The 26,353-nt window shown below is 41.3% G+C and overlaps 1 long non-coding RNA gene and 1 pseudogene across 2 annotated transcripts in view; one reads left to right on the forward strand and one right to left on the reverse strand.

Annotated features, from left to right (window-relative positions):
- LOC132534295 (uncharacterized) overlaps positions 1-26,353 on the forward strand; it is a 625,528-nt gene that overhangs the window by 299,865 nt on the left and 299,310 nt on the right. The gene's annotated exons all lie outside the window — the stretch shown is intronic.
- Positions 7,916-8,289, reverse strand: LOC107522411 (small ubiquitin-related modifier 2-A-like; annotated as a pseudogene).

A 26,353-nucleotide genomic window follows, 5' to 3' on the forward strand; every position in this document is an offset into this window, starting at 1 on the left:
TCACTTCTGGGCTCTCAATTCTATTCCACTGGTCAGTGTGTCCATTTATGTCCCAGTTCCAAGCAGTTTTGATGGCAATGGCCCTATAATACAGTTTGAGACCTGGGACTGTGATACCTCCGGTTCTATTCTTTCTTTTAAAGGTTTTCTGTTTTTTTTTTTTCTTTCTGTAGCAGAGTGAAATACAGAAGCAATACTTTACTAGGAATGCAGCTGTTGATGGGAGTTTTTACTGATACTGTCAGGAACATTGGGAACAAGCTATTTGTTGTAGGGAGATAATTTTAAAATATTTCAAAAATCTAGGAGATTTATGTATTTGAGACCATGAGAAATCCCCAAGTACTTTATCCAAGGAAAATTACAGAACTGCAATTGTCAACGTTTTCTTTTTTATTATAATTTTTAAATATTTATTTTTTCCCTTTTGTTGCACTTGTTGTTTTGTTGTAGTGATTATTATTATTAATGTCATTGTTGGATAGGACAGAGAGAAATGGAGGAGGGGAGATAGAGAGGGGGAGAGAAAGACACCTGCAGACCTGCTTCACTGCTTGTGAAGTGTCTCCCCTGCAGGTGGGGAGCTGGGGGCTTTAACGGGGATCCTTACGCAGGTCCTTGCGCTTTGCGCTTAACCCGCTGCGCTACTGCCCGACTCCCTAAATTTTCTTTATTATGTATTTTGTTGGATAATTCATCCAGTGTTATTATACAATTGTTTATTTTAATGCTTATTTTAGGATGTAAAAATTGTTAGTTAACAGAGCAAAAATGAATTAAATTATTAAGGAGATCTAGTTTGTATCTATGATTAAGCAATTAAGTCTACATTGCATGTATTATTGTTAAGAAAGACACTTTAAACTACATTTGTTAGTGTTGAGAAAGGAATTCTAGCTGACCTTTAAACACTTGTCTTTAGGAAGGGAGCTTTTCTGTGGTCCAGGAGGTGGTGCAGTGGATAGAGCATTGGAATCTCAAGCATGAGGTCCTGAGTTCAATCCCTGGCAGCACAGGTACCAGAGTGATGTCTGCTTCTTTCTCTCTCTCCTCCTTTCTCATTAATAAATAAAGTATTAAAAAAAAAAAAGAAAGGAACTGTCAGGGACAGATAGTTGTGCACCTGGCTGAGCGCACGTGTTACAACTCACAAGGACCTGGGTTCAGGTCCCCGGTCCCTACCTGCAGGGGGAAAGCTTCACGAGTGGTGAAATAGGGCTGCAAGTCTCTTCTGTCTCTCTCCTCTATTTTCCCATTGTTCCTCATGTTTTCTGGCTTATTTATCCAAAAAACAAAGACTTTTTTAAAATTTAGGGGGAAAAAAGGGAACTTTAGTTCCCATCTCTTAGTATTAAGAAAGGGACTTCCTTTTCATCCTTTCCACATGCCCTGTGTTGAAAATAAACACTTAGATTTACAGGGTAGACATTAACAATATCTATTTATTTATTTTTGTTAGATACACAGAGATATCCAGAGGGGAGGGGAAGATACAGCCCTGCACCACTGTTTGTGCAGCTTCTCCCCTGCAGGTGGGGACAGGGGCTTGAACCTGGGTCCTTGCACACTGTGACATGTGCACCAACCCGGTGCACCACCACCGGGCCCCCACTTTACAGGATGGCCTTTAGCGTATGACTGACTCTGGCGTTGGGGAGTCCTGCCTTGTACAGATAAGACAGTGACTATGTAAGAGTGAAGTGACAATGCTGAGGGAAAGAATTAGAGGGATTTCTCTCCTTTGTCCCACTGACCAGTGAATCTATAATAGAACTTAATTACTTTTCTTTTACAAGTTGCATGCAATATGGATATGGGTGGGGGTAACTTTTTGTGCCCTTTCTCTAAGGAAAGTCCAATTTACTATGTATTTACTATGTATGAGTTGGTGAAAGTATCTTTTACTGCACTATACAGACTTCTATACTTAGAGGAAATGTCACCTTTAGCTTTCAAAATGAAAGTCTCTGACTGTTGTGCCTCTGTCTGAAGTTTCCTCCAGAGCTGGGCCAGGAGAAGCCGCATCTTTGTCACAGTGCTCACACTTTGCAGGGCTGTCAGGTTCAGGGATCGCTTTCTTCCTGGACACCATGGCTTTAAAAGTTGCAGTGGAAGCACTTTTGCACATGAGAGATAGTTTGTGAAATTACTTACTTCTGTAAGCGTTCACACAGAGAAGAGCATTTTAGAATATGTCATTTCATCAATATCTCCAAATGTATATATTATATGTAGGGTTCAAACACTGGATAAGTGTATGAAACGGGAAAATATGAACACTCATGATAAATTGCTCAGAGCTCTCATAATATTTTACTAAGAGGAGGTGAATTATCAGTCTCCTCTCCTCTCCTCTCCTTTTTTTCTCTTCTTTCTCTCCATTGCCACCAAGGTTATCACTGGAGCTGCCTACAGGACAAATCCACCATTCCAGTGATAATTTTTAACTTAAAAATAAAAATTGCTGCACAGAGAGAAGCTGAGAGGGAGAGAGAAAGAGAGGGAGAAAGAGAAAGAGGAACACTTTCACACTTCCCTTAAAGCTCATTAGGGTGTGTCACTGCCTGGCCTCTTTCTCTCTCTCTCTCTCTTTTCCTTACTTTCTTTCTTTCTTTCTTTCCTTCTTCTTTTATTTCTCATTCTTTCTCTTTCTATTGGCATGATATGCTTTTTGACTTAGATGAAAGGACTTCAAATAACTGGAATGCCACCATCATCTTTTCCTTTTCCCTACCTTTAAAATGTCAAAGTAAGAAATTAAAACTCGTGATCAGTACATGGTCTTTTAAACCAAGGAAATCCTGAGACAAGGAGAAAGCTTTTTTGTTCCCATGTCAGATTGTTTCGTGTTGCAGGGTCTTTCCAGCAGGAAGACAGACTTTGTAGTTTCAGGAGTGACGGGATGCTACTCACCCTGGGCACCTTTGTGGGTACTTTCATTTTCATTTGCTGCTGTAGCAGAAACATCAGCTTGTTGTGTGTCAGAATGCACCAAGAAACAGACCAGGCAGTTTGGAGTTTAGCCATGGGTGAGGAGAGAACAGTTGAAGAGGACTATCAAGGTGTAACCTTACGTAGATACGGCTGGTTTCAAGTAGGCAGAGTATCTTATCTGTGTTCTTATATGAGAAATAGAAAGGGACCTTAACCTCCACCCACATGCCTGGGGCACTAGAGTGGCTATGGGATCTGATGGTCTAGAGGTTGAACAGAACCTAAAAAGAAATAAAGTCAAAGTCTGTCTTTGGACATTTCTACCATGTCAGGACTTTGCAAAGTGAATAAAAGAAAACCCAGTGAAAAAGAAATAATAAACTTACTGGGTTATGACACTAAGAGAATTATTTTATTTAGCTAGTACTACTACTAACAATGGCAAGCCTAAAATTTAATAGTTGTCTCTTTTTAAAATTCATGAAAAATGCCTTGCATTTATATTTTATCAAATGTGAGAATAGTTAGGACAAATTAAAATAACTTTTTTTTTTAAAAAAAAAAAGATGGTAAATTATTAAGTAAAATGCTACTAGTGTATGAGGGGAAAATGGGTCTCCTGTCAACTAGATAAAGCAACAAGAAAAAGGGACTTTGTTTTTGTCTGGGTGTTGAAGGTCCCCTCCTTAGTGGGCAAGCTTAGACACTGCTCTTTGCTTCTATTCATTTCTCCTTTCCCCTTAGAAGGAAAGCAATGCCAAGTGAGGAACTAGTCACACTAGGATTGAGGAAGAAAGCTATTTCTTGAGGATTTTCTTCCTTCCTTCCTTCCTTCCTTCCTTCCTTCCTTCCTTCCTTTTTTCTTTGCCATTATTGGGGATTAATGTTTTACAGTTGACAGAAATAAAATAGTTTGCACATGCATAATATTTCTCAGTTTTCCACACAACAATACAACCCCCACTAGGTCCTCCTCTGCCATCCTGTAACAGCACCTGAACTCCCCCCTCCCACCCCAGAGTCTTTTACTTTGGTGCAATACACCAGCTCCAGTCCAAGTTCTGTTTAGTGTTTTCTGATCTCGTTTTTCAGTTTCTGCCTGTCAATGAAATCATCCCATAGTCATCCTTCTGTTTCTGATTTATTTTACTTAATATGGTTTCTTCAAGCTCCAACCAAGATGGGCTGAAAATGGTGAAGTCAATATGAGGATGTTCTTTCAAAGTTTTACAAGGAACAGACAGATTACACAAATAATAAATGAAAACAAGATGACGTACTTCAATGATAAAGTTACCTTTTGGGAGTCCGGCGGTAGCGAAGCGGGTTAAGTGCAGGTGGTACAAAGGGCAAGGACTGGCAGAGGATTCTGGTTCGAACCCCCGGCTCCCCACCTGCAAGGGAGTCACTTCCCAGGCGGTGAAGCAGGTCTGCAGGTATCTGTCTTTCTCTCCCCCTCTCTGTCTTCCCCTCCTCTCTCCATTTCTCTCTGTCCTATCTAACAATGACGACATCAATAACAACAACAATAATAGCTACAACAGTAAATAACAAGGGCAACAAAAGGGAAAATAAATATAATTTTTTAAAGTTACCTTTTTTTTCTATTTTACTATTGTTCTCTTGTTTGTTTATTTAATAGTGAGATGAGACTCTTTTTCAAAAGCTTTATCCAAGATATACACTATCCATGATGCAAAGAACAACACTGTTCACACATTTACTTTTCTGAAGTAAGTTTCCTAGACCCAAAGTTGTGTGTTATTTCACAAAACACAGTTATTTTTTTCCCCATTACCTGAAGTGGTGAGAGAAACACAAGCACAGAATCATGTAAAATTAAGATGCTATTGCCACTAGTTTATTTTCTTTCAAAATTGTATTCTGTAATTTTTCATCATTGAAGTAAGTCATCTTGCTTGTTTTCATTTATTATTTGTTTAATCTATCCGATTCTGATTTTACAGCTGTTAATTTCCCTTGCAATCATTTATCTCTTTTTCTATGTTCAATTAAGGACCTTCACATTTGGAAATCTTATATAACACTTAATTGCTTGCTTATCTGTATCATGATGTACCCGATATATTTCTACATCTGAATATCATTTATCAGCTACAGATAGATTCTTAGCATTTTCTTCTCAAATGATCATGCAAATTTCATCTCTTAAATGTATAAGTTAGGATAATTTTTGCAGTCAAAGAGAATTTTCAGAAACCATTATGCCATTTTGTTTTCTTCAAAGATTGCTTCAGTCTATTTTATTAAGGAAGGAGTACTAAATGCCTAAAGAGTTGGAAAATAAAATGTAATTGCAGTCTGCGCCTTTTCTGGCATTAATATGGTGACAAACGTCATTATACATCACAGAAAATTATGTTCTTGATTGCCTTCTCTTTAGGACATAATGTGTGAACTCTTCTAATCACATTGAAACTTAGGCCAGACGTTGGCGATGTGATTGCAATGGTCTTGTCCCTTTCTTCCACAGCGTAGAGAATAAACAGCAGAGAGACCTTCTGTGTTCCTAGCTGCCTAGTTTGTGGTGATTTGCATTTACAGTAGTTCGTTGTTGCTATTCCTATGACACTTTTTCATTATTTCTCTGGAGAGATTATTATGAATAATGTAAAAGCAAATGCTGTCATGATTTATAGGAAAACAAAATTCACCTTAAGGATGTTCTTAAAATCAAGGAGGGGGATAAACTCAATAAAAGAGGTAGTTTTTTTTTTTTCTTAAGGAAGGAAGCTTAATTGAGTTATTTTTTGTGTGTTTGTTCATTGCTTGTTTTTTCCCTCCTGAATTTGATCATTGTTGGGTTTGTGTGTCAGTAAATTGTTAGAGATATGTGACATAAAATAAGTCAAGCGGAGTTGGGAGAGCAGACAAAGAAAAGCTTTAATCAGGAGAGAAGAGAAAGGAGTGGCAGACCCTGCAAGGCTTGCTGGGGAGCCTAGAGTGGAGGGCCATGCCCAGGAGAGGCTGGACCTTTTTATATGGTCAGGACTTGTTTGTTTTTGGCCTGGAGGTCCCAGGAAGTCGATATTGTCTCAAGTTTTATGGCCCAATTCTGGTTGGAAATGTCCAGTGTGGCCCTTTCTGCCTGGGTGTCAGTATTGTCTCCAATTCTGGTTGAAGATGTCCAGTATAGACGGGGGTGAATTCCTGTGTGGGGGGAAGATTAACTGCTTCCTTTTCAGCAAGATACGCTCTGCCCATGGAGTAGAAAGTCAGATCTCAGCGTACTCCTTACAGTAGAATGTTAGTTCTGCTTTGTTTTATTGAAGATTTGTAGAAAGATTTTTTTTCTCAGCTGCTAGGCTGGTTACCTTCGTGGGCGGGAGACAGAGATGACCAGTGGTACGCAGTTCAGTCTTTATTCATGTGGAACGCAGCACAGCAGCACAGTCTAAGCCATCTCTAATCACAGTCCTGTCCTTATATATATCCTCGCCAAGTAGGGTGGAAACAGGATGTGACGTAGAGAGGGTGGAGCGAAAAGAGACTGGTGGAAATCAGGGTGTGACAAGGAGAGGGGGGTGGAGCAAAAAGACATCCTGAACCAGTGGGGGTTAAGCCAATGCCTTGGAGGCAGGGCGGTGCTAGTTAACAGGGTGATGTAACTAGAACACAGTGTAAGCAGGGGTTAAACCAGTGAACAGAAGGGGTGTTAGAGGCAGACCAGCACTCAGCCTTCTCCCTTTTCTTCTTCTTCTTCTCCCCTCTCTTCCCTTCTTTCAAATGGAAGGTGATTGAAAGATGAAAGTGTTTATGAGATAAAGATTAGTGATAATGACTAAGGGTCTAAAATGAAGTTGGAAAGGATTCTCCTCAGATTGGTGTGATTATAAAAAAAAAACTAGTTTTTTGTCACTTTTAGATCATATATCGTCTGTTTCTATTCTCTTATTTTAATTTTTAATAGCACTGCAGACTGGCATTTCTTACCTATAGAATTTCTGGAAAGTCTCTTTCAGAATTATTGAGTGAAGGCACTCTTCCTTACGTCTTTTGAATCTTTTGCACGTCAGCCAAACACTGGGAAGTTTTCAGCAGTGAGAGGAATGTGCTTTGTCTCTGCTCTCAGTGGTCACAGTTACTGTCCACATGTGGCCCGCTGTCTCTTTTTAAACAGCACTTATTTTGCTTCATTTAGTTTGAGTAGATGAAGCACTATCATGCTCAACAACACAGTTTTGAACTAACACTTTATATACAGTGGGTCTTGGGTAAGTTATCAGTGACAGCAACAAAAGATTATAATTATTTTCTTTTTTCCTTCATTCTAAACATTTTTAATATAGTTTTATTTATTACTGAGTAGGGGCAGAGAGAAATTGAGTGGGCAGAGGGAGATAGAGAGGGAGAGGGACACCTGCAGCCCTGCTTCATCACTTGTGAAGTTTCTCCCCTGCAGGTGGGGACCGGGGTCTCAAACCTGGGTCCTTGAGCACTTTAGGTGTGCCCCTGCCTGGCCTCATCAAGAAGTTTGTTTAAACAACAAGACACTTGACATGAAGGGGAAAGTATCTAGGATTTATTTAATTCTTTATTTGGGGAAGGATTCATTTCTTTTCATTTCCCCCTACTTAAAGACAGATTGCCCTACTTATAACAGCTACGTACCAAACGTTATAACATCGTCCTTGGTTTTACAATGATAAATAAAAAGATTAAGATTTTCCAATGAAACAAGGCATGCGAGAATTTTGATGTTGTTCTTTCTGTTAAACATTGAGAGTGAAATAACTTACTGGAATATAAAGACACGGGCTGAATGAGCACGCCACTCATGGAGAAAGGGGGTGTTTTCATGGAACCAATATTTTCCCCCATCCCGTCTCCTCTGGATGTCAATCAAAACATACCATTGGCCAGTTAGTTATAAAGCCAACATGCCTGTGTACATGCACCAGTTACTTTACGCACAGTAGAGGGCTGGGGAGGGGAAATGAACGAATAGAGGAAAACTAGACTAGTTTGTAGGAGGGTCAGGGTGTGGCGGAGGCCAATTGCGGTTTTCTAGTGGAGAATGCCTGCTTGGTCTGGAGGGACGGAGCTCTGCAGGAAGGTAGCAGGTTCCCTCTTCAGTGGACTCCCCCGGCTGCTGCTGGGACACGTCAACCGCATCTTCATCCTCCATTTCCAGCTGTTCCGGTGGACCCGTCAAAGGGGAGCCTGCATCACTGACAATGCCCGGCATTCACAATAGGCTTTCATGAGTTTTCTAAGTGGTGTCTGCCTCTTAATCTTAAACGGCACCAGCCAACCATCCTAATCCACCACCTTCAGATTCATAGGGTCATTGTTCTCAGGCTTGACTCCTCCTGTGGGCTTTTCCTTGGCCATGGCGAATGCTGGGGTCTCCTCACTTGCTGCTTTATCAAAGGAGCAAGCAAGCAGCACCAGGAGCCCAGGAGCGGCAGAAGAATGGGGCAATTGCTGTCTTTTTTAAACATGTTATTGACTGATTGATTATTGGATAGAGACAGAGAGAAATTGAGAGAGGAGGAGGAGATAGAGAGGGAGAGAGACAGAGAGACACCTGCAGCCCTGCTTCACACTCCTGAAGCTTCCTACCTGCAGGTGAGGACCAGGGCCTTGAACCCAGGTCCGTGCACACTGCAATGTGTGTGCTTAACCAGGTTTGCCACCCTGTGGCCCCTTATAATTATTTTTGAATAGTATCTACATCGAAAAAAAATTGAAGTAACATGTACTTACAAGTATAAGGGTATAATATGGGACCAGGTGGTGATGCACCTGGTTGAGCACAGGTTACAGTGCATAAGGGCCCAGGTTCAAGCCCCCGGCCTCCACCTGCAGGGGGAAAGCTTTGCAAATGACGAAGCAGGGCTGCAGGTGTCTCTTTGTCTCTCCTCCTCACTATTACCCCCTTCTTCTCAATTTCTAGATGTCTACATCCAATAAATAAAGATTAAACAATTAGATAAAAGAAAAAGTGATACAGTATAAATGGAGGTACTCAGAATTATGGCTTGACTTACATCAGTGCTATGTTATAATCTCTGCCAGATGTCTTATTTCCGTCTGACACCATGCAAATAGGCCCTTCCCTCTCCCTCCCCCCCACTTTGGTGAGTCTCCTCTTGCTCTATGAGGATCACAGAAAATCTGTTGGCAGTTGAAATGATGGCTAACCAAAAACAAGCTGTCAGTGTTTTATTTACATTGCAAATGAGGGGACACTGAGGGTCTGGGCTTCTCCTTAGCTCACCCCTTCACTGTAAAATAATAAATAGAGCCGGGGCTGGGCGGTAGCACAGCCAGTTAAGCACACATGGCGCAAAGCACAAGGACTGCTGTAAGGATCCTGGTTCGAACCCCAGCTCCCCAGCTGCGGGGGGGTCGCTTCATAAGCGGTGAAGCAGGTCTGTAAGTGTCTGTCCTTCTTTCCTCCTCTCTGTCTTCCCTTCCTCTCTCCATTTCTCTGTCCTATCCAACAACCAGGACAGCAATAACAACAATAATAATAACCATAACAACAATAAACAACAAGGCAACAAAAGGGGACAAATAGCCTCCAGGAGCAGTGGATTTGTAGTGTAGGCACTGAGCCACAGCAATAACCCTGGAGGCAATAAATGAATAAATAAAATCCACATTTATTTCTGGAAGACTGTGCTAAGAGCAATCTGATTGATTTTTGCTATTTATGTTTCTCATGTTTATTTTAAAACAATGACAACACACAGAGCGACATTTTGACATGGACTGGAACCTGAACGATAGGCCCGAGTTAGGAATCGCATCATGCCAACCAACTCCATCCACACCTGCTAATTCATCATTATTTTATGCCTTCAGTGTATGAGGCACTCTCAGAAACTAAGTGAATTGTCTGACAATCTGAAACTAAATGACTGACCAATCTAGTGGAGGCAACAGTGTTTTCTTCATGTTACTAAGGTTAATTGAAAAATTAATTAGAGCCATTCATAACTTTGATTTGAATAACACACATACACTTGAAGATTTATTTATTAATGAGAAATAGGAAAGGGGAGAGAGCATCAGAGTGTCACTCTGACCCATGAATTATTGGGAATTGAACTTAGAACCTCACAGGGCGCAAAATCTAAAAATTTTGAGTGGGAATATCTTTATTAATATTTAACAAACACTTGCCTTTCTTCTTCAAGAAATATTGTCATAAAGTTCTGAAAGCACTTTGTTTACAGTTTGGGAATTTGTGAAATAAATGTATTAGAGACATAATGACATGCACATGTCTTCTCTAATCTTAATTCTCACTTCTTATTGTTTTCTTAATGTTATTATATAAACTGTTCTGCATCTAATATAATAGACAAAACTTGAATGCACAATGACATTTCTGTTTATAATCAATGTTAGTTTTTTCAAGTAGATTAAACGTTATGTGTAGTATTAAGGCTAGAGGAATTAAAGTTGAACTAGTAACAGTTTTGATCTTATGAAACTTTCACTTATTATTAAGAGAGAGAATGAAAAAAGTGAGACAGAGAAAGAGTGAATGAGCGCACAGCTGAGGTGATGGCAGTGGTGAAGACTGAAGCCTCCGGAGCCTCCGGCATGAAGCTGATGCTCTGACAGTCTGGGCTACCTCCCTGGCCCTTGACTTCAAATATTTCACCTCATGTAAGTTAAATTGCATTTCGCTGGATAAAGCTTCTATGCCATGCCTGATGTTTACTTCCCGAGAAAAGGAACAGGGAGTGAAAGAGGGAGAGAGACACCTGCATCCCAGCTCCACCACTTGTGACATCCTCCCCACCCCCCATTTTGCAGGTGATGACTAGGGGCTGAACTTGGGCCCTTGTGAATGGTAACACGTGAGCTCAGCCAGATGCGCCACTGCCTCGCCCCTGAGCCCCTGTGAATAATGGTAACACGTGAGCTCAGCCAGATGCGCCACTGCCTCGCCCCTGAGACCCTGTGAATAATGGTAACACGTGAGCTCAGCCAGATGCGCCACTGCCTCGCCCCTGAGCCCCTGTGAATAATGGTAACACGTGAGCTCAGCCAGATGCGCCACTGCCTCGCCCCTGAGCCCCTGTGAATAATGGTAACACGTGAGCTCAGCCAGATGCGCCACTGCCTCGCCCCTGAGCCCCTGTGAATAATGGTAAGACGTGAGCTCAGCCAGATGCGCCACTGCCTCGCCCCTGAGCCCCTGTGAATAATGGTAACACGTGAGCTCAGCCAGATGCGCCACTGCCTCGCCCCTGAGCCCCTGTGAATAATGGTAACACGTGAGCTCAGCCAGATGCGCCACTGCCTCGCCCCTGAGCCCCTGTGAATAATGGTAACACGTGAGCTCAGCCAGATGCGCCACTGCCTCGCCCCTGAGCCCCTGTGAATAATGGTAACACGTGAGCTCAGCCAGATGCGCCACTGCCTCGCCCCTGAGCCCCTGTGAATAATGGTAACACGTGAGCTCAGCCAGATGCGCCACTGCCTCGCCCCTGAGCCCCTGTGAATAATGGTAACACGTGAGCTCAGCCAGATGCGCCACTGCCTCGCCCCTGAGCCCCTGTGAATAATGGTAACACGTGAGCTCAGCCAGATGCGCCACTGCCTCGCCCCTGAGCCCCTGTGAATAATGGTAACACGTGAGCTCAGCCAGATGCGCCACTGCCTCGCCCCTGAGCCCCTGTGAATAATGGTAACACGTGAGCTCAGCCAGATGCGCCACTGCCTCGCCCCTGAGCCCTTGTGAATGGTAACACGTGTGCTCAGCCAGATGCGCCACTGCCTTGCCCCTGAAAGATCATTTTAAATTTATGCCTTTAGTACTCACCTTGAGAAAAAAGAATAAAGAGCAAACCCAATCCAAAACAAATAGAAGAAAAGGAATAATGGAAATTCATGTGAAAACAAATGAAACAGAAAGCAAAAGATGGGTTAAAAAATCAACAAAATTTATTATTATGTTACCAAAAGTATCAGAAAAAAAACAAAGAAATTCAAATTAATTCTGTTAGAAAAACATGTATATTTTAATTCTTTAAACATATTTATTAAAGTAAACATATAAAATGTTTTACTTGACTGGAAAAACTTTAATAAATAAGTTTAGGAGACACTGGAAAAATAACACAGAAGTATCTACTGGGATCTCAAATAAAAATGAGGAAAATATATTAAAATATATATTTTTGCCTGAGGTACCATCTAAAGTTTTTAAGATTAGTATAAGGGATTTTTATTTCAAGAAAAAGCAATTTTCTAATTGTGTGAGAAAATGTCTTTTATAGTCAATTAGCTTCCTTAGTAGCTAATTAACTATAAAAGGAAATAGTTTAATTAGTGGCTAATTAGCTAAAAAAGGTAGAGGGACACCATTTGTAGAAGAACAAAAGTAAAAGTCAGACTCTGAAAAGCTGTCTCCCAAAGCCACATTCAAAGATAAAAATACAATCAGGGCATCATGATGTTCTCTGGGAAAACAGCGCTCTCTGCGGATGATGGCTCCTCGGAGACGGGAGCATGATGACCCCGGCTTCACGACTCACGTGCAGAAGGTGTCCTGCAAATAAATAACTACAGGGAGACGTCTGTTACGGCAAGCAGAACAGTCTGACATCTGGAGTGGGGTGCAGGGAGCTTTAGTGAAGGAAGAGGCGAGTCAGCCTGGAGACTGAAAGTGGGCTGAGTGCTGGCCTGAGTCCACAGCTGGTGTAGATTCTGGGCTGTTTATCCATCTAACGCTGCTGTTCCAAAGTAGCGCAAATCTAGTGACCTAAAGCAATACTTCCTTTTCTTATTAGTCTGGGATAGGTTCAGAAATCTCAAAGTGGTGCCTTTGAGCTCAGATCAAGAAGTGGGTAGAACTTGGTTCATTTCTTCCTGGGAAATTGTGTGTGTGTGTGTGTGTGTGTGTGTGTGTGTGTGTGTGTGTGTGTGTGTGTGTGTGTGTTACTTGGTTCCTGCCCTCCTCCCAACAACTGTAGGAATCTGGGCTGTTCTCAATCAGCAACTTTCTCTAAGGCTTCTGAGTCCCTCTTCCACGTATAGGAGCCCCTGTGATGTTTTTACTCTGATAAGCCAGAATAATATCCCCACCTGAAGATATTTTTTAATTGGATTATTTTTATTACCACCAGGGTTGCATTGCCTGCATGACCAATACACTGCTCTCCATGGTCATTTTTTCGCTTTATTTTTTTATTACTAGCACTTTAGTAATGATTAACGAGATTGTAAGATAACAGTGGTACAACTTCTCGCCACCTGACTTCCCTGTCCCCATCCCCTCCATTGGAAACTTCCCTGTTCTTTATCCCTCTGGGAGTATGGACCCAGGGTCACTATGGGGAGCAGAAGGTGGGAAGTCCGGCTTCTGTCACTGCTTTTCCGCTGGACACGGGTGTTGGCAGGTGGATCCATACCCCCAGCCTGTGTCTGTCTGTCCCTAGTGGGGCAGGGCTCTGGGGAGGGGAGGCTCCAGGACACACGGGTGAGGGCGTCTGCCCAGAGAAATCAGATGGTATCATAGTAGCATCTGCAACTTAGTGGCTGAAAGGTGTTAAGATATAAAGCAAAACAGTAACCCAAAAGTAGGAATAGAGCAGATGATACTGGGAGTCTTGTGGGAAGAAGCTAGCAAGTCTGTTTTAGGTATGTTCCAGGAGGCCCGTGACTTTAGTTCTTGCCTGAGCCTGACAGTTAACATACAAGTGTACTAAGAAAATTTCCTGGGAAGATGGTTGAGTTGAGAATAGGCCTAGAAATCTGGATCAGCGCAGAGAGTAAGTCCCAAATATGAAGGAAAATATATAAACACCATTAACTGTTAACCCCAGCAATCTGACCCAGGGCCCAGGTCTGTTCACATCAGCACAGGAGCCTGTGTGGCCTCTGAGCGACCTCCAAGTCCCTGTCAGTCTGAGCTCACAGTCCATGGTCACAGCTGGAATATTCTAGGCTGCTCTCATGTCAGGACCTGTCTTCCTCGAGGGGCAGAGCAGGCTGACCAGCCTCCCTTCAGAGAGTGGGGAGTCCCTGCCATGGCTGCTCTCCAGTGAGGGCAGGTCCTGGAGAGGCCACATGATGTTGTTCCTGATGGAAGGGGCCATGATGGTGGAGAGAGGGATGCATAGAGGGCTAGGTTGCTTTTTTCCTTTTTTTTTTTTTATTATTAAGTTAGGACAGAGAGAAATTGATAGGAGAGGGTAAGATAGATAGATTAGATAGATAGATAGATAGATAGATAGATAGATAGATAGATGGTTGTTAGAGATATGTGAAGACCTGCCTCACTCCTCAAGGAGTTTCCCTGCAGTAGAAGGAATCAGAGGCTAGAACCTGGGTCCTCAGGAATGGTGATGTGTGCATCGAACAGGAGTAGCACCTGGCTCTAATCATCAGTACTTTTGTTTCTTCCTTGCAGGGTAACATCTTCACAGGTCTGGGAATTAGGAAGCAGATCATTTTGGGGTGGGATAGGGAGAGCATACTTAATTTACGAAGTATTAAAGTCCAAATAACAGAAGTAGGACTGGGAAGGCGAGAAGCTGAAAACATTCTAGAAATATTGCAATATTTCTTTTTACATTTTTTTTTTTTACCTCCATGGTTGTCACTGGCTCTCAATGCCTGCACTATGAACCCACTGCTCCTGGAGGCCATTTTTTCCTCATTTTTGTTGCCCTTATTGTTATTATTGTTATTGCTGCTATTGTTGTTGGATAGGTCAGAGAGAAATGGAGAGAGGAGGGGAAGACAGAGAGAGGGAGAGAAAGACAGACACCTGCAGACCTGCTTCACCGCCTGTGAAGTGACCCTCCACTGCACGTGGGTATCTGGGGGCTTGAACCAGGATCTTTGCACATAATGCACTTAATCTGCTGTGCTACCACCTGGCAATATTTCAAGAAAATACTGCAATATTTCAAGAAAACCAGGTTAAGTTCTCAGCACTTTGTTAAAACAGTGTGTAGTCTCTCTCTTTCTCTAATACATAAAGTAAATAAGTAAAATCTTTAAATGTACACAAACAACACATCAACACTTGTGGATTTTGCTGAAATGGTATTTTGCCAGGAAGGCTAGACACTTCTTTGGCAAGTATTCAGGGTAATCAGCTTCTGCCTGGGGCCTAACTCCTTGTTTTCACCCTCCCCTCCCATAAATTGAATGCAGATTGGAATTCTGGGCATTTGCAATTTGGCAGGATGGCTGACTTATGTGATCTTGAATGTCTTGCCATGGGCAGAATACTTACCTTTGTTTCTTTTTTTATATATACACTAGTTCTTAATTCCTGTGCAATTATTAAGTGAAGACCACAAAAGGTAACCAAATGCCAAGAGTTGGACAATTTTCTTCCAAGTTCTCTCAAATAAAAACTCAAAAAAAAAAAAAAAAAAGAGAGAGAGACAAAGTCTAAGCGATAGCTGGCACCGTTTTAGTCTCCTGTATCAGTGGCAGGTTTGGTAGAACTCCCAGTGAACTCTATTGTTTGCAAGGCTAGGTGGTTTAGCTCACATCTTGACACTGTTACAGTTGGTTGTAGGTATGACGTTTCAGTATTCATGGAATCCCTACGTGCCTCTACAGCTTGAGTGAGCCCTTACTGTTGGGTGAAGACTGCTGCTGTTGTGGACACACCAACTCCAGCTAGGATTTGCAGCTGGTGACATAGGCATCTGTGATGGCCCGAGGAGGCGGAGAAGGCAGGGGGTAGTGTTGGCAGCAGTGGAGAGGAGGAAAGGAGAGGGCTACTTCTCTGGGAACAGATTTAAAAGCAGTCCTGCTGGGGGGAAGGCTGTTCTATAGACAGCCAGCCAGATGTGTTCACAGAGCAGTTACTGAGGGGTTGGTAGCTACATTGTGTAAAACAGAAACCAGAATCCTAAGATAGACACTGGAGAATGGAAGAGGTCCAGGAGGAAGCTTCTGCACCTCCTGGGGTAGACGGATCTCTATTTACTCTGAGGGACACAGAGAACTATTTTATAGAGATAAATATATTTATAGACATGGGAAGTTTAATAGGACACTTCACATTCATACAGAGTATGGCCTAGCTATCTTGAAAGCATCTTCCTTTGTTAAGATTTATTTGTGCTTTCATGAGTATTTCCTTTTTTTCCTTTTGTTTCTCCCCCCAGACCACTGCCAAGTTTTGGTTTATGGTGGTGCTGGGGAATTGAACCTGTGACCTTTCGAACTTCAGGCTTCAGAGTATTTTTGCATAACCATTATGCTATCTCCCCTGCCCTTCTCCCCTTCTCTCTCTTGTTCTTTCTTATTTTCTTTCTTTCTTTCTTTCTTTCTTTCTTTCTTTCTTTCTTTCTTTCTTTCTTTCTTCCTTCCTTCCTTCCTTCCTTCCTTCCTTCCTTTCTTCCTTTCTCTCTCTCTCTCTCTCTCTCTCTCTTCCTCTCTCTCTTTCTCTCACTCTCCTGCCCTCATTTTGAACAGAGCAGAGCACTGCTCATCTCTGCCTTATGGTGGTACTGTGGGTTGAACCTGGAACCTTTGGTGCCTCAGGCATAATCCTAACACTAGCTCCCCAGCCCTCTCCATGAGTATCTATCTCTAGGGAATTTTCATGTTGGAAAGATTATCATAAGCGCCCAGAAGCCATCAGGAATCCTTTAGGATTGGTTGCACATGAGTGACATGCTCAACTTCTCCTTAAACAACTATCTATAAACAGCTAATTTACAAACAGCTCCTCCTCTACATCTGGGTGGTTCTCACTGATCATCTCCTCACTGAGCTCTGCTTCGCTAGAGACAAGTGGCTAGTGGTGATGCTGCCTAGGAGAATCATCAAGGAAGAGACATAATCAGAGATCTTTTGCAAAGAACAAAAATAATACACTTTAAACTATTAATTTGTTTCATAAGTGTTGATGTATAGTAGGTGCAAACATACTTGGTATGTTAGATATTTCAGTTTCCTGAGAGTCCCATACTGATAGCTTCTAAGAATTTTAAGAGGCTTTTCTAGATCCTGCTGCAAAAAAAAAAAAAAAAAAAAAGATCTTGTGAGAACCAGAATTTGAAAACGTACAGTTGCACACACTGTGAAAAAGAGGCCTCGGGCTTACAACCAGTCCAAGAAAATACACGTTTATTTAGAGCCACGAACAGTGTAGCTTGTAGGATGTAACACTGCTACCACTCTTTTTTTTCCTTAAATTTTATTTATTTTCCCTTTTGTTGCCCTTGTTATTTTTATTATTGTTGGAGTTATTATTGTTGTCGCCATTGTTAGGTAGGACAGAGAGAAATGGAGAGAGGAGGGGAAGACAGAGAGGGGGAGAGAAAGACAGACACCTGCAGACCTGCTTCACCGCCTGTGAAGCGACTCCCCTGCAGGTGGGGAGCCGGGGGCTCGAACCGGGATCCTTATGCCGGTCCCTGCGCTTCGCACCATGTGCGCTTAACCTGTTGTGCTACTGCCCAACTCCCTACCTCTCTCTCTTTTTTAAAGAATACTTTATTTTAAATCTTTTTAAATTTATTTGTTATTGGATAGCGACAGAGAAATTGAGAGAGAACAGGGAGATAGAGGAAAGAGACAGAGAAACACCTGCAGCCCTGCTTCACCACTTGTGAAGCTTCCCCTGTGGGTGAAGGCCAGGGGCTTGAACCCGGCTCCTTGTGCACTTTGCTGTGTGAGCTGAACCAGGTGCACCACCTGTCCTGACACTGCTATCCCAGCCAACAGTCTGCGGGACAAATGAGCCCTCTAACCATTGGCCTAATCTCCAGGACTAAGTGCCTCACTGACAGCTTCCTTGAGTTTTGTTGTTATTTTTTTTTTAATTTATTATTTATAAAAAGAAACACTGACAGAACCATAGGATAAGAGGGGTACAACTCCACACAATTCCCGCCACCAGAACTCTGTATCCCATCCCTCCCCTGACAGCTTTCCTATTCTCTATCCCTCTGGGAGCATGGACCCAGGGTCATTGTGGCGATGCAGAAGGTGGAAAGTCTGGCTTCTGTAATTGCTTCCCCGCTGAACATGGGTGTTGGCAGGTGGATCCACACTCCCAGCCTGTCTCTCTCTTTCCCTAGTGGGGCAGGGCTCTGGGGAAGTGGAGCTTTCTAACTTGGGGCCAACTAGAGAAAACTGAAGAGGTTTCCCTGCTAAGTTCTGGCCTAGCACCTCCCAAGATGACTTGCGTCTAGTAAGCACTGTGTCCCTCTGGTGGGACAGACACCTGCAGGCCTCCTCTTTCTGCTCTCAGGCTTCTGCTTATCTCTGAATCTCAGCCAAAACTCCAGGAGTGGTGAGTGACACACTTCAGCCTTGCTACAGACAATTCCTTGGAAGTTGACTTTACAAACATGCCTCTGATCGACTCCATTTATTTCCACACTGCTGTGTCTCAGAACCACTTTGAGGCAGTTTTCCCTAATGAATATATGGGGTAGGGGAGGTGGTGCACCCGGTTAAGTGCTCACATTACAGGGCACAAAGACCTGCATTCAAGCCCCTGGTCCCCACTTGCAGGGGAAAAGCTTCACAAGTGAAGCGGGGCTGCAGGTGTCTCTCTGTCTCTGTCTCCTCCACCCGCTCAATTTCTGTCTCTATCCAGAAGTGAATGTATGAATAAAAATAATTATTAAAACGCAACCAAATGAACCTAAACTATTTTAAAGCAAGGATGAGGCGTTTGTGTTTTGTCTCTTCTTGGTGGTTTTGACAGCTTCGTCCTTCACTTGATCCCGGGGACCCACCCTCCTTTGTATTTTCACAATCACCATATACTAATTTTTTGTTTTAGTTTATATCCAGAATTATGTTCTAGTATTTCAATATTTAATTCATTTTTCATGCCCAACCTAGTTTTGTAGGTTTTTGATTTTCTTGTCATAGTTCCCTGTCTTGAGAGATTGCATCTGTGGAGGGTAAAGTCTTGTGTGTTGAGCTCCCTCCTTCTCTAAATACTTAATCTCATAAATTAAGGAGGGATAGAGGAAGGAAAGACTCAAAGAGGAAACAACACTTTCCTTAAAGTGAAGGATTACTATGCCAACACTTTTTATTTATGAATCATAAAAATTATAATTTTTACATTTCTATTTGTGAAAATGCTTTTAGGGACCTATTTTGTGATGTTTACAAGTTTTGATTATGGCCTTTAAGTATACTGTGGCTATCTAAAACCTTGTTAGTAGTTTTAGACTTTGTAGCAAGTAAGATGCTTTTAAATCAAATTAATCTCAGTTTTAGTGCAACAATGACCTTTGAGTTTACAGACAACATCTGGAGGAAACAGCTGGGTGACAGAACAGGTGTGTTTTTCAAGTAGAAATGCAATGTGGTGTTCCTGTGGCACTGTTTAGAGGTTTTCATTCTCACATCATGTAGCACACAGTGGTGCTATTAATTAGAAACTGATGGAAAGCTAGAAATAAATCCTCATGTCAAGCAGAATGTCTTACACGGAGGAGATTCGAAAGTCATGCAACTTTCTGAAATTGAAATGTTCAGGGTAACAGCAAGGATAACAGGCTCCCTGCTACCAAGTCAATATTTTCCAACTGCTAAATGTTAATTTCTCTAATACCTACTTTCTCCTTTAAATACATAGCATTAAAATAAACTTTCCTGTCCTTTCGAAATGAGTGATAAAATGGTATAACTATTTGCTTTTCATTGGTAAAACAAATTTGAATGTTCTTCATTTTATATTATTGGGAACTTTTACCTACATAATTAATGTTATCATTGCTTCTCATTGGGTTACATTTTATTTTAACTTGACTCCTTATAAGAAATATATCACTGAACCACAAGTCATTTCTGTCATAAATATCAAATATCATATTTGACAGGTAAACTAAACTTATCTTTGAGAAGTTTAATTGCATCTGTGCTCTTAACTCCTTCCCTAAAGCAAAGCATAATTCTGAGTGAAGGTTTCTATGCTGCATCATTTACAACAAGCCTGTGCACATCAAACTCAGTTCTCCATTAAGAATAATAGATTCATCTTTCTTTACTGGAGGGGATTAATGGACACAGAAAATCCCGCTGCTGACACACATGTAGTTTCTCCATTTGATCAAGAACACTCTCACCTGTGTCCTTTTCAGCACTCTGCCAGTTCACGTAAACATGGTCTAAGTCTTCTCTGGGATGTCTTGTATTCCGGCTTCCCCTGGAGTTTCTCTCCTATTGACTTGGGAAACTTGTTTCTATTCAGAGATGCCAGGCTCTGAAGAGATTTCTTGAGTAGAGTCAGCTGAGGTCTACTGGTCTTTTCTAATGTATGCTGTGCTCCTGGCTGTAAAGTGCTTCCCATTTCTACTGACATTTCCCTGATGATCAATCTCTTTGAGAATTTTTTTTCCATATGTCTGTTGACACTTTGGGTCTCCTCTGGGGAAGATCCGGCCTACAATCCCACCCCTCCATTTTTCGGTGGGGTTGTCTATCTTCTTACTGTTGAGTTTGGAGAGTTTATTGTGCATTTTGGTAATACGTCCTCTGTCTGATGATGCATAACTATATAAATACATTCTTCCCTCCTGTGTAGGGTCTCTTGTTAGAGTGATAATTCACTTTCCCTTAAAAAAGTTTTTCAATCTGATGTAGACATGTTGGTCTATTTTTCCATTTGTTTCCTTGCAATTGGATTTGATTTAGTGAAGATTGTGCAAGAAATATTTTTTTTGTTTTTATTTTTTATCATCTTTATTTGTTGGTTAGAGAAAGCTAGAAGTTGAGAGGGTGAGGAGGAAATGCAGAGGGAGAGAGAAAGAGAGACACCTACAGCCTATTTCACTGCCCACAAAGCTTTCCCTCTGCAGGTGGGGACCTGGGCTTGAACCCAAGGCCTTGCACACTGTAACGTGTGTGCTCAACCAGGTGCACCAAAACCTGGTCCCACAAAAATGTGTATAGGATAGATTTCTGCCTATGTTTTCCTCTCAGTATTTGCTAGTTTTAGACTCACTTCTCAATCTTTGATTCCTTTTGAGTTAACTTTTATGGTGATGCCACTTGGTGCCCGGCTTCATTCTTCTGCATATTTGCACCCAGTTTCCCAGGTACATTTTGTTGAACAGCTCCTTCTTTTTCACTGGATGTTTTGGTGCCCTTGTCAAAAATGAGTTCTCTGTGTTAGTAGGGGCTGGTCTCTGGACTCTCCGTTCTGCTCCTCAGGTCGGTGTGTTTATTTAGGTTCCAGGACAGCGAGTTTTGATGCCAGTGGCTCTGGAGTGTTCTGAGTGCAGGACGCTAATACCCTTAATTCTTGCTTTTTTCTCTCAGGATTGTCCACAGGCAAACTTTTGTGTCTCTTGTTTTACTGTTGAAGAAGTGTGATGGTCCATTGATGGAGAGGGTATTAAGTGTACACATGACTCTGGGTAGAATACTCATTTTGACTATGTCAAGTCTTCCAATCCATGTACATGAAATACATTTCTGTTTATGTTTCTACTTCTTTGAGAAGTGCATCATCATTTTCAGTAGAAAGGCCTTTAATTTGCTTTATTAGACAGAAACACCAACCTTTGGAGAGGTTTGTGGGCTGTATTCTTCTATATTACTGCTGGGACTGTAAATTGGTCCAACCCCTATGGAAAACAGTCTGGAAATTCATCAGACCTCTATAAATGGGCCAGCCTAATGAATGACCTAGCAAGCCCACTTCTAGGGAAAAACAAAAACAATTATCTAAAAAGACCTATGCACACCAGTGTTCATAGCAGCACAGTTTGTAATAGCCCAAACTTGGAAGCAACCAGATGCCCAGTAGCAGATGAATGGCTAAGAATGCTCTGCTACCTATACACACTGGGGGTGCAACCATCTCCTTTGCAATAGTGTGGTCAGAACTTGAAGGCATCAGCCTGAGTGAGACAAGCCAGAAAGAGGAAGATCAATAACGGACTTAAAAATAAAGGGCCATAGAGGAAGCACAGGGAGAATCTTGACCTGGCTGTGGTGTGTTGTGGTATGGAGGACTGAGTGAGAGGGACAGGATGAAGGGACATTGGGATCCTAGTTTGTCTCCTAGACACTAGTCAAAGGGAGATGAGAGTCTGTACCTATGAGTTAGAGACTGTTGTAAACCATTAAGCTCTCAATCAATTTTAAAATATTGAAACAATGAAAAGGAGCAGAGTAAAAAAATAATAAAGGTGTTTAACCTGAAAAAAAATGTTATTCAGTGTGTGGTCTTGAACCGGTAGCTTCCATACCAACTGATATCTTGCTAGGCAGGGGCAATATGGAGTTCTCCACCAGGCCTAGTGAGTCACACTCTTCAGATTGTCAACAACTTGGTGACTAGATTCAACAGTCAGGTACAAGAGACTCTCCCATGGGGCAAAGCTATTCTAGCTTAGGTATAATTTCTTGTATTGCAAGTTTTTTATGTAGTTGCCTGAACTCCATCTCAGTGAAACTGAATTTTTGGATGATGGGATTTCAACTTTAGAGAAAGGACTAAATTATCTAGCAAATAACTAATTAGAAATTAATAACTATATGTGGGGAAGTAATCGAGACATATTTGTAAGACTTTTTGGGGTGTTTTGTCAAGGTTGGGTTTCTAGGGGCTGGGTGTTGCCTCACCTGGTTGAGTGCACACATTACAGTGGGTAAGGACCTAGGTTCAAGTACCAGGTCCCCATCTCCAGGGGGGAAAGTTTTGAGAATGGTGAAGCACGGCTGCTGGTGCCTCTCTGTGTCTCTCCACACCTCTCTCCCCCTGCCCTCTTGATTTCTGGTAGTCTCTATCCAATAAATAAATAAAGATAATAGAAAATTGGGTCTCTATCTTTTCTAAGATACACCTAGCTTTACCTTTGCTAGCATCATCTCATCCTTGTGTAGAAATATGACTTATAATTTTCAGGTAACACATTCTTATACCTAGCAGAGAAAAGAAACAATTCCTACTTCCTACACTCATTGGAGTTAAGGACTTTTAACAGAGGAGAAGGTCGGTCATTTTTGCCCAAGGAAAAACCAGGTAATCTAAGACAGAAATGAAAAGCATTCTGGACTGAAGAGGGAACTTACAGGCATCCATTCTGAAGATACCTAATTCGGTGCAGTTTGAAGAATTAGGTTTATAGAGAATTATATATATATTTTTACAAAAGACATTGCATTAGGGTCAATAGAAATTCACAAAAACAGGAATGTGTGGACTCTAGACAGATTTACAGGCAGAAGCTATCATTTTGTCATAATTATTTAAAATGAAAACTATTCACTAAAATCCTGAATGCTATACTTATTCCTAATTAGAACATAACTAAATAAAAAATAACTGTTTTTCAATATTTTGTTCATCTTCAGGTAGTGAAAAGTGATTTTCCTCATTTCAGTATATGTTCAAACTTTAGTCACAGATTCCAGCTCATGAAATTTTATAACAGGAATTCCATGTTACATTTGAGATAATCAGTCATGCTTCAATGTAACCCACATTGCATAAGAGAGTTTCATTATGAGCATAATCATTGTAGTCTACAAAGTGCATTGTTAATGAAGCATAGAAAAGGAATAATTTCAACTAATAGGCATATATGTCAGATTTCAACTAGGATTATGTTGGAATCCAAGAAGAGGTATGAGCATATGAATTTAAGCCTTTGACCTTCACCAGAAAGAACAAGGTCTGAGGGAGAAAATAGACGAATTTGATGGAGCACAAATTTGAATAAGTTGTGTTCTCAAATCTTGGACATAATTCTTACACTGCATACAGTTTTTAAAACATTTATATTTATGGCTTTGAACTGTTTATATCTTTTCCCCATATTAATTATTAATGGATAGAAAAACAGCTAACAAAAGTTTACTGTGTATCTATGTTGTTAGACACCATAAAATACATAAATCACGGATATAAAATTAGCTACCACAAAACACATAATGCTTATAGCTTAAAAATATTATTGGACTATTTTTGTGAAAGAGATATTGATGTACTTTCTGTGGTCGATTTATTAGAATGAGAATGCTAATACAATTTACACATGGAATATAATTAGACTGATAACTATTATATCTTTTTTGGAAATAAGTGCTTATTAATATTTATTTAATAATAAATTTATTTATTATTTTTATTGGCATGATTAATGGCTAATAGTCAAAAGGAAAATACAGTGGTTGATCCATGTGTAACATTTCTCAATTTTCTGCATAACACTTTAACCCCCCACTAGGTCCTCCTCTGCCATCCTGTTTCAGGACCTGAACCACCCGCCCTCCACCCCAGAGTCCTTGACTTTGGTGCATGTCACCAAACCCAGTCCAAGTTCTGCTTTGTGTTTCCCTTCTGTTCTGATTTCTCCCCTTCTGTACATGAGTGAGACCATCCCATCTTCATCCTTCTCTTTCTGGCTGCTCTGTCTGAATCTACTAGTGACATTGTTTGCCTTAAATATCTTTACTGATGAACTGTATTATATATATATACACATTATTGATTTTACTTCATTATTTTCCTGTAATATTCAAAGTAAATTGTCTTTATGCCCCATGTATACTTGGTAAATGAACTTGGTGACTTATGCTTGCTCAAATTTGACTGTACTTATCAATATCTTTGATAGGGATTGGAATATCCTTGATACTTGTTAGTTTGCTTGTTTATTTGCTTGTTAGAGCCAGGGACCTTACACATACAATTTCAACTATTTGGGCTCTCATGCTTCTTTCTCTCTCACTCTCTCTCTCTTCTCTGAGAAGAGAGAGAGAGAGAGAGAGGCCTCAGGTTCTGTAACACTTCCCTGTGGTGATGGAGTCCAAACTTTGGCAGCATGTTGGCCGATGCCTTACCTAATAAGCACTCTTTCTGGCCCTGGTGATGTTTAAAATAGTATTTTACTTAGCATATGAAAATAAAATGCCTTGAGGTTGGGTGGTAGCGCAGCAGGTTGAGCGCACGTGGCGCAAGGCACAGGGACTGGCTAAGGATCCCGGTTCGAGCTCCCGGCTCCCCACCTGCAGAGGAGTCACTTCACAAGCGGTGAAGCAGGTCTGCATGTCTTTCTCTCCCTCTCTGTCTTCCCCACCTCTCTCCATTTCTCTCTGTCCTATCCAACAACAAGGATATCAACAACAATGATAACCACAGGGCTACAACAATAAGGGTAACAAAAGGAGGAAAAAAAAGGCCTCCAGGAGCAGTGGATTCATGGTGCAGGCACTGAGCCCCAGCAATAACCCTGGAGGCAAAAAAAAAAAAGTATTTAAATTATGGGAATAAATATAGAAATTCATCTATACACAAATAAAAGGGTTATTATCATAATAAGACACAGACATGTTCATATGTAAATGAATTTTTCTTATTTAATATTCATGTCTAATTTTTAAAATTTTATTTTATAATACTGTATATTTTTTTGCAGCAAAACTTCCTCAATATATGAATCACTCAATTTAATCCCTTTCATTTAAGAGAACATTTAACTTCTGCTTAAAAGTAGAATATTGTCCCTCTCCTTAGACTTGAAATCCATTTTTTTCTTTTGAAGTCATTTTTCAGACATGAGAACTATAAAAAGCAATTTATTTCATAAGAAATGAGATAAAGGTCATAGAATTTAGGAATTGAGATGGACGACATGTTGTGTGTTCTACTGAGCTGAGGTTACCAAGGTCAAACAGAAATAAGATTAAACTGTTATCCCTGGGATTCTTAAAACTTTTCCCAAAAGTTTGTAGGAATGAGACATACAGAAATTTAAATTCAAATGTCAAGTTAGGCTTAGTAATTTATCTGAGATGCCGGAGAGAAAAAGATCAACATTATTGAAGCATTGAAATTGCTACAACAAATTGATAAGAACACTCACAACTAAAGATTTTTTTAATAGTGGTTTAATAATGAATAACAAGATTGTAAGATAGCAGGGGTACAGTTCCACACAGTTCCCAACACCAGAGATCTGTGTCCCCGTCCCCTCCATTGGAAGCTTCCCTGTTCTTTATCCGTCTGGGAGCAGGGACCCAAATTCTCTATGGGGAGCAGAAGGTGGGAGTTGTGGCTTCTGTCATGGCTTCTCCGCTGGACATGGGTGTTGGCAGGTGGATCCACACCCCCAGCCTGTGTCTGTCTGTCCCTAGTGGGGCAGGGCTCTGGGGAGGGGAGGCTCCAGGACACACTGGTGAGGGCGTCTGCCAGGGAGGTCAGGTTGTATCTCTAACATGGTGGCTGCAAGGCAGGAAGATATAAAGCAGGATAAATTGTTTAGTAAATAGGACTCCAAAGGTAGTAACAGAGCAAACGAAAATAGGGGTCTTCATATTGGAAGAAGCTAAGAAGTCTATTTTAGGCATGTTCCTTGGGCCCAATACCTTTAGTAACTTTTGCCTTAGCCTAATGGTTAACATGGAGGTGGGCAAAATACATTGTCTGGGAAGATGGTGTCAGAGTTGAGAATAGCAGTAGAAAGCTGGATTA

The sequence above is a fragment of the Erinaceus europaeus genome, chromosome 18, assembly GCF_950295315.1.
Source record: "Erinaceus europaeus chromosome 18, mEriEur2.1, whole genome shotgun sequence".
Lineage (NCBI taxonomy): Eukaryota > Metazoa > Chordata > Mammalia > Eulipotyphla > Erinaceidae > Erinaceus > Erinaceus europaeus.